General features: G+C 42.3%; 1 protein-coding gene across 1 annotated transcript in view; it reads left to right on the top strand.

The window, feature by feature from the left end:
* The window catches only part of gcgrb (glucagon receptor b), a 38,965-nt gene that overhangs the window by 853 nt on the left and 30,612 nt on the right, over positions 1–7,500 (top strand). The gene's annotated exons all lie outside the window — the stretch shown is intronic.

Below are 7,500 nucleotides of genomic sequence, written 5' to 3'. Positions count from 1 at the left end.
AGCTAATTAGTTTCAATATACTCTCTCCTGCCATTGTCAAACATTTAGTTCAAATGCTAAATAAACATTTCCCAAAATAAATATTCAGTCTCTGTTTCCGGGATAATACAGCCTATATGCGCACGATACACCCTTTTCCCACGTCCTCACGGAAAAGCTGACTAGGGATAATTGTTTTAAACCACAACGGGAACGATGTGATGAGCCACCGCGCGATTCCTGAGATCTTTTCCCGAATCGCGTTATAGTTTACTATCACAGCCTCTTAAAATTAGTTGCGATTGCAGGACAGGTGAGGTAAAGTGAGGTGATGCAAAGAGGAGCAAAGACGCAATGTAAATCAAAGTCTGTACATTTCATAGTAAATTTCGTGTCAGTGTACGAGTAGGTCCACAAGCGGTAGATTACCATTGAGCCCAAGGTTAATCATGAACACTTAAAATGCGTTTATTTATTCTATCTGACAGAAAAAAAAATAGCTGATATCATTCAATCGGTCTGACCGCAAAGACGTTTACCTTCTTACTGCGTGTGAGCACAGGTGCACCTGTAAGGACAGGTAAGGTCGGATCGGTGGAAGAAGAGTAGTTTTCTATGTGTGCAGAAAATGTAGAAGACTATAGGACATAAAGGATTAAAATCTCACTGAACAGGGTCATTGCTATTGGAAACTTGCAACTGAATGGTCTCCTTGGGATGATGTGCCTATTCGTAGTTTCAAACATCTGTGAACACAGGACATACAAGGTTCTTATGTGGTTATGATCGTAGGTATCTCCCTGAAAGTCCCGTCGTGTTAACAAGACCACAACAAACGAGTCTGAAATTAGTCGATCATCTCGTCTTCATTGTACATCATACCGTTCCATGTGGTTGCTTTGGGGAATGCTTCTTGTACATTACCATGGCAACCCACCAACCAGTGTGGTGATAGAGTACAATATATGTGGTGCAGAGTCAAGTTTCCTTCCAGTGCATGAATTACTCCAAATGTTCAACCAGTGTGTGTGTATATGTTTGTGTCACTGATGTTACCACTGATGTGGGCCTTGTGTAATGAGTGGGAACATTTATGAGACCGAAAACGTTAATTTTCCTGACAAAAAAAGGAAACTCTCAGCTGCTGCACTGGCAGGAGTGAGGGACACTCACTCTCTGTCACTCTCATAGGTCTTCTTTCTCTCATACTTTGTTTTTCTGTCACTCTTATTGTTTGTCACAAGTCTGTTGAAGAACCATTTCTGGATGAAGGTGGTGTGGGGGCATGTATGAGTTTGTGTGTGCATTTATGGCTATGTGTCTTTGTGTGTGTGTGTGTGTGTGAGAGAGAGAGTGTGTGTGTACGTGTGTGAGTGTGTGTGTGTGTGTGTGTGTGTGTGTGTGTGTGAGAGAGAGAGAGTGTGTGTGTACGTGTGAGAGTGTGTGTGTGTATGTGTGTGTCTTTGTGTGTGTGTGTGTGTGTGTGTGTGTGTGTGAGAGAGTGTGTGTGTACGTGTGTGAGTGTGTGTGTGTGTGTGTCTTTGTGTGTGTGTGTGTGTGTGTGTGTGTTTGTGTGTGTGTGTGTGTGTGTGTGTGTGTGTGTGTGTGTGTGTGTGTGTGTGTTTCTGTGCACGTGGGCTATTTGCCTCAGTATGTGTGTGTGTGTGTGTGTGTTATCAGCTACAGCTGAGTGTGTCTCATTACTGAATTCCAACCTGCTGCCAGAACCAAAGGCAGTCTGATAAAGAACCTTCAATAGACCTCACACAGGGAGAAAGGGAAAGAGAGAGAGATAGAGTAAGAGAAAGAAAAGAGGAAGATAGGGAGAGAAAGAGAGAGAAGTTAAGAGACAAGATGTTACAGAGGAAATGTGAAAGGTTTGTTTTAGCTGAGGTTGTGCCGAGGTTGTGCATGTGTTCACCTGTTGATAGAAAGAGTAATATCAGACAATGGAGGACAAGCAGAAAGCAGACCCAGAAGCCTGTCTTTAAAATCTTTATATTTTCAGCTGTATGTGTGTGTGCCTGTGTGTGTGTGTGTGTGTGTGTGTGTGTGCGTGCCTGTGTGTGTGTGAGGGGGGGGGGGGGGGGGGCGCACAGCTGCACTGTAATGCCGAATAGGTAGACATTACTCATTTAAGAAAGTCATTGTTATCACCCTCATCATCCTCTCCACCTAGCTTGTTTTTCTCCTCTTTTTTCTCCTCTTCCTGTTTGCTCACTCTATCATATCACGTGTGTTTCTCTCACCCCCTCTCCATTACTTCCGTGTTTTCTCTCTGTCCGTAAGAGCTGCCTGTGTCTGTATAATTAATCCTCTGTACGACATCCATGTCTGTGTGAGCTGATGCTTCATATGGTGAGAAATAGTGCAGAAGATCACATAACTATGATAAGCATCATCATAAGAACTCATGAAAACTTGGTATTATTTCTGTGATTAGTGTCGTTTGTCTGCTCTGCAGCTTGGTTTAAACCTCAGAGTTAGTGCACAAACTCCTACAGACCCCTGAAACACTACGAGTGTGTGTGTGTGCTGTGTGCTTCAGAATCCTGAAACACCACGAGTGTGTGTGCACTGTGTGTTCCAGACTCCTGAAACACTACGGGTGTGTGTGTGCTGTGTGTTCCAGACTCCTGAAACACTATGAGTGTGTGCGTGCTATGTGCTCAGGTGATGAGACAGTGCGCGGTTCCCGCAATCTCTTCTTTTCTAAAATCTTGATGCAATCTAAAAGCAGTTAAAATACCTAAAAGTTTAGCTTCAGGAATAGTGTTCACATAATCAACCAGGTGATGCATTAGTTGCATGTTGTAGTCTACTACCACAGGTGACACATGGCACACATGTCAGGGTCTGCAAAGGGATTTACTGATGGCTTTGACAACACAGAGAGCACAAGAATGTGAGCACTGTGTGTGTGTTGTTTCATATTTCAGTAACCATGGAAAGTCGCTAAGTTTTAATGAGATTTTCATATGTTGCCCCTAATACCTTTGTACTGGGTTGTAAATCTGAGCTAGGCAGCATTTGATTTTCTTAAGGATTTTGAAATGTCTGTTGCATTTAACTTATAATAAGTTGTTAATTATAAACATTTTTAGAATTAACCATTAATTCTAACCATTAGAATTAACTTTAACCATTATCTCTTCTGGGTTCAGTACACATACTGTATGTGTACTTCACTGATGTATATACATAAAGTATCCTGTATGTGTACTTCACTGATGTATATACATAAGGTATCCTGTATGTTTAAGGTATTCACTGATGAATATACATAAATTATCCTGTATGTATGTGTACTTCACTGATTTATGTACACCAAGCAGCCACTCATTAAATTCACTGACATCTTCTGAAGTGTATAACACTGATTAACCTGTTACAATGGCACTGTGGGGATATTTTAAGTGCATAATGTGTAATGTGGGATATTTTATGTTTTTTATTGAACCATGTGGGTGAGATATTTTAAGCAGCAATTGAACAGTCAGTTCTTGAAGTTGATGTGTTGGAAGCAGGCAAAATTAACAAGATTAAAGATCTGAGTGACTTTGACAAGAGCCAAATTGTTATGGTTATACAACTGGGTCAGAGCATCTCTAAAGGGACAGATCATGTGGGGTTTATTTTACTGTGTGTAGACAGCCAAGTGCTTGTAAATCACTTACCTGGTTGGTACCTGCATACACTTTGTTAAGAAGGCAAGCTGGACGAAGCAGTGTGATGCTCTGGGCAACGTTCTGCTGGGAAAATGTAGATCCTGGCATTCATGTGGATGTTATCTTGACATGTACCACCTACCTAAACAATGTTGCAGACAAGTACACACATTCATGACAGTAGTGCTCTCTAATAACAGTAGACCCTTTCTGCAGAGTAATGCACCCTACCACACTGAAAAATTGATCAGGAATTATTTGAGGAATATGACAAAGAGTTCAAGGTGTTGACTTGGCCTCCAAATTCCCCAGATCTCAGTCCAAGCATTTGTGGAATGTGCTGGAAAAACAAGTCCAATCCACTGAGGACTCACCTTGCACCCTACAGACAGTTTCCAGAGAAACAGACAGAGGTCCTTCATCAGCTGTGCAAGCAAAGTGCTTTAATAAATAAATAATGTCTGACCACTGGAGCACATCATATGTAACAACTGCTTTTCAAAGTAAGAACTGCATATGAGCTGTGAAGCACAATGGTGGTGTGATGGGTTGGTGATGCTTTGCTGCCATGCAGGGAGCTATGAATCAGAGTACAGTTGAAGCACAGTTGTGCCGTGCAACACGACAAAGATCCAAAACACACAATCAAGTGTACCTCACAGTGGTGAAAAAAATAAGACCTTTTGGAATGACCTAGACAAAATCCAGACCTAAAACCTATTGAAATGTTAAGGCAGGACCTGAAACGTGAATTCCATGCTCAAAAGCCTAGAGACGTCACTGCGCCAAAGTAGTTCTGTATGGAGGAGTGGGCCGCAATTCCTCCAAGGCACTGCGAGACACAAATGAACAACTACAAATGTATATGGTTTCTATTATTGACAGGAAGGGGGCAATCATTGTTTCACACAGGGGAAGGGGTGTTGAATATCCCTTCTTAATAAATACATACAATGTCTACATATAATGTCATATTGTGTTTTATATTGTGTTTATGCATCATTATGTATTGGTAATGCCATGTAATGATGTCATTCAGTATTTGAAATGTGCACAAATTCAGTAATTCAGGCAAGGGGCAAACACTATATATATATATATATAGAGACACACCCAACTTGTAGTGCGTTGGACTTCCTTGGGCCTTAGGAATCATAGCAGTTCATCATGGCATAGATTCCACTAGGTGTTGAAATCGTTCTGCAGGAATGTTGGCCCATGGGATAGCTTCTCACAGTTGCTGCAAATTAGATGGAGATACAGACATGCCCTGAACAGTCTGTTCTATCTCCTTCCAGAGATTCTCTATAGGATAAAATCTTGGGACTGTGAAGACCAGGGAATCAAGGAAAACTTGCTGTCATATTCCAGGAACCAGTCAATGACAATATGATCCTTGTGGTGTGGTGCATTGTCCTGCTGAAAGTATCATTTTTCTATAGGGTAATCAGCTGCAATGAAGGGATGAACTTGGTCTACCACGACCTTTAGTTAAGCCCTACTGTCCATATGTCCATCAACAGGTATCCGAGGACCCAGGGTGTACCAAGAAAACATTCCCCATACCATTACTCCACAACCACCATTCTGATCTGTTGATACCCGATAGGAAGGGCTCGTCAATTCATGCTGTTTACACCAAAATCAACTCTCCATAGATATCAGTCATTTATTTTCTATTTCAAACATTTTATTTCCAGATAAAATGTAACAGAATGACGAAGAGGATATTCAAAAAGGAATTAATGTGCACAGAACTCTAACATGGACCATGTCATACATCTGTCTTGTGCCATAACCTGCTGGTAAACATGTGCCATGTGATACATCCGGCTTGTGCTGTAACAGATGCGTCGGCTATATTGACTGCTAAAATCTTTGCTAGCTAGCCAGCCAAAAACACTAGGTACATGGACTTATTTGAGTGCCCGTCTGAGTGATAGTAAAGAGTAGGTGGGACTTTCTATTGAGAGACAAGAAATGGGAGTCATGATAACCAATCAGATACTGTGCCCACCACAGCCTAATAAATTCAGTAACTGAGTATGTAGTGTGTGATAACTTAGTTAACAGGATAACGGTGTATGGCACTTTGGACACTGACTCACAATGATGCTGACATCATTTGTAACAACACCTCACACACTTTCTTTTCACAAGCAGAAGTGGTTGTCTGCTGAGTGTTGATTTTTCAGCATTATGCAAAGGTACGTGTCATCTTATCCAACCACACAGCAAAGTCCGGGGAGTGGATGGGTAGAGAGGGGGTGCAGGTCATCAAATTCTCAGTTGGGTACCAACACATAGTGGTGTATGTGTGTATGCATGTGTGTGTGTGTGTTTGTGTGTGTGTGTATGTATGTGTGCCTATGTCTGTGTTTATGTGCATGCTTGAGTACATGCATGTATGTTTGTACTTTTGTGTGTGTGTGTGTGTGTGTGTGTGTGGGAGGGTGTGTGCATGCTTGAGTACATGTGTGTACATGCTGTGCATTTGTGTGTGTTAAGGATTAATTTTAAACGTGATTGTTCAACATCCTGGACAATGCGGTAATGAAAAATGTTGAGAGAAGAGGTATGTTTTAAGTTGAAAATTCAAAGAGGAACATGAAGAGCAGAGATGGAGAGAGTGTGGTAAAGTGTTTCATAATTTTGGAGCCATGACACTAAAAGATCTGTACCCTACAGAGACCAATCAGAACCTGGGAATGGAGAGGAGACCTGCATCAGAAGAGCGGAGTGTACGGGTGGGGCAGTATGAGTGTAGGAGTTCAGCTAGGTAGGGAGATGCAAGACCGTGTAGAGCTCTGAGTGTAAGGAGGAGGATTTTATACTGAATGAGCTGAGGGACAGGGAGACCATGTGAATGATATAGAATAGGGGTGATGTGGGCTGATTCTCTAACATGTAGGAGAAACCTAGCAGTTGAATTTTGAACATATTGAACTGAGCGGATGGCTTGGTCTGGGATGCACCTTCCCCTGTTCTAGTCTCTCTCACCTTCCCCTGTTCTAGTCTCTCTCACCTTCCCCTGTTTTAGTCTCTCTCACCTTCCCCTGTTCTAGTCTCTCTCACATTCCCTTGCTCTAGTCTCTCTCACCTTCCCCTGTTCTAGTCTCTCTCACCTTCCCCTGTTCTAGTCTTTCTCACATTGCCTTGCTCTAGTCTCTCTCACATTCCCCTGTTCTAGTCTCTCTCACATTCCCTTGCTCTAGTCTCTCTCACCTTCCCCTGTTCTAGTCTCTCTCACCTTCCCCTGTTCTAGTCTCTCTCACATTCCCCTGTTCTAGTCTCTCTCACATTCCCTTGCTCTAGTCTCTCTCACATTCCCCTGTTCTAGTCTCTCTCACATTCCCTTGCTCTAGTCTCTCTCACATTCCCCTGTTCTAGTCTCTCTCACATTCCCTTGCTCTAGTCTCTCTCACCTTCCCCTGTTCTAGTCTCTCTCACATTCCCCTGTTCTAGTCTCTCTCACCTTCCCCTGTTCTAGTCTCTCTCACCTTCCCCTGTTCTAGTCTCTCTCAACTTCCCCTGTTCTAGTCTCTCTCACATTCCCTTGCTCTAGTCTCTCTCACCTTCCCCTGTTCTAGTCTCTCTCACATTCCCTTGCTCTAATCTCTCAATAAAAAAAGATAGAGAACACCTCTGAGATCATGATCATCATCCTGAGATCAGAGAATCTATTTAATGTCTGTTTTGGACACAAATGTTCATCAAGTCTTTGCATCCTTTTACAGATGAGTGTCGATCAGTGACTAACTGATTTACCTTCTCTTAGGTTTTCATTGAACTTCACTCAGCTCCTCCATTGTTTCCCTGTTTCTCTCTTACTCTATGACCTTGTTTGTACTGC

This window comes from Electrophorus electricus, chromosome 16 (assembly GCF_013358815.1).
Source record: "Electrophorus electricus isolate fEleEle1 chromosome 16, fEleEle1.pri, whole genome shotgun sequence".
NCBI classification, from domain to species: Eukaryota; Metazoa; Chordata; class Actinopteri; order Gymnotiformes; family Gymnotidae; genus Electrophorus; species Electrophorus electricus.
This window is presented reverse-complemented; position numbering and strand designations above follow the sequence as displayed.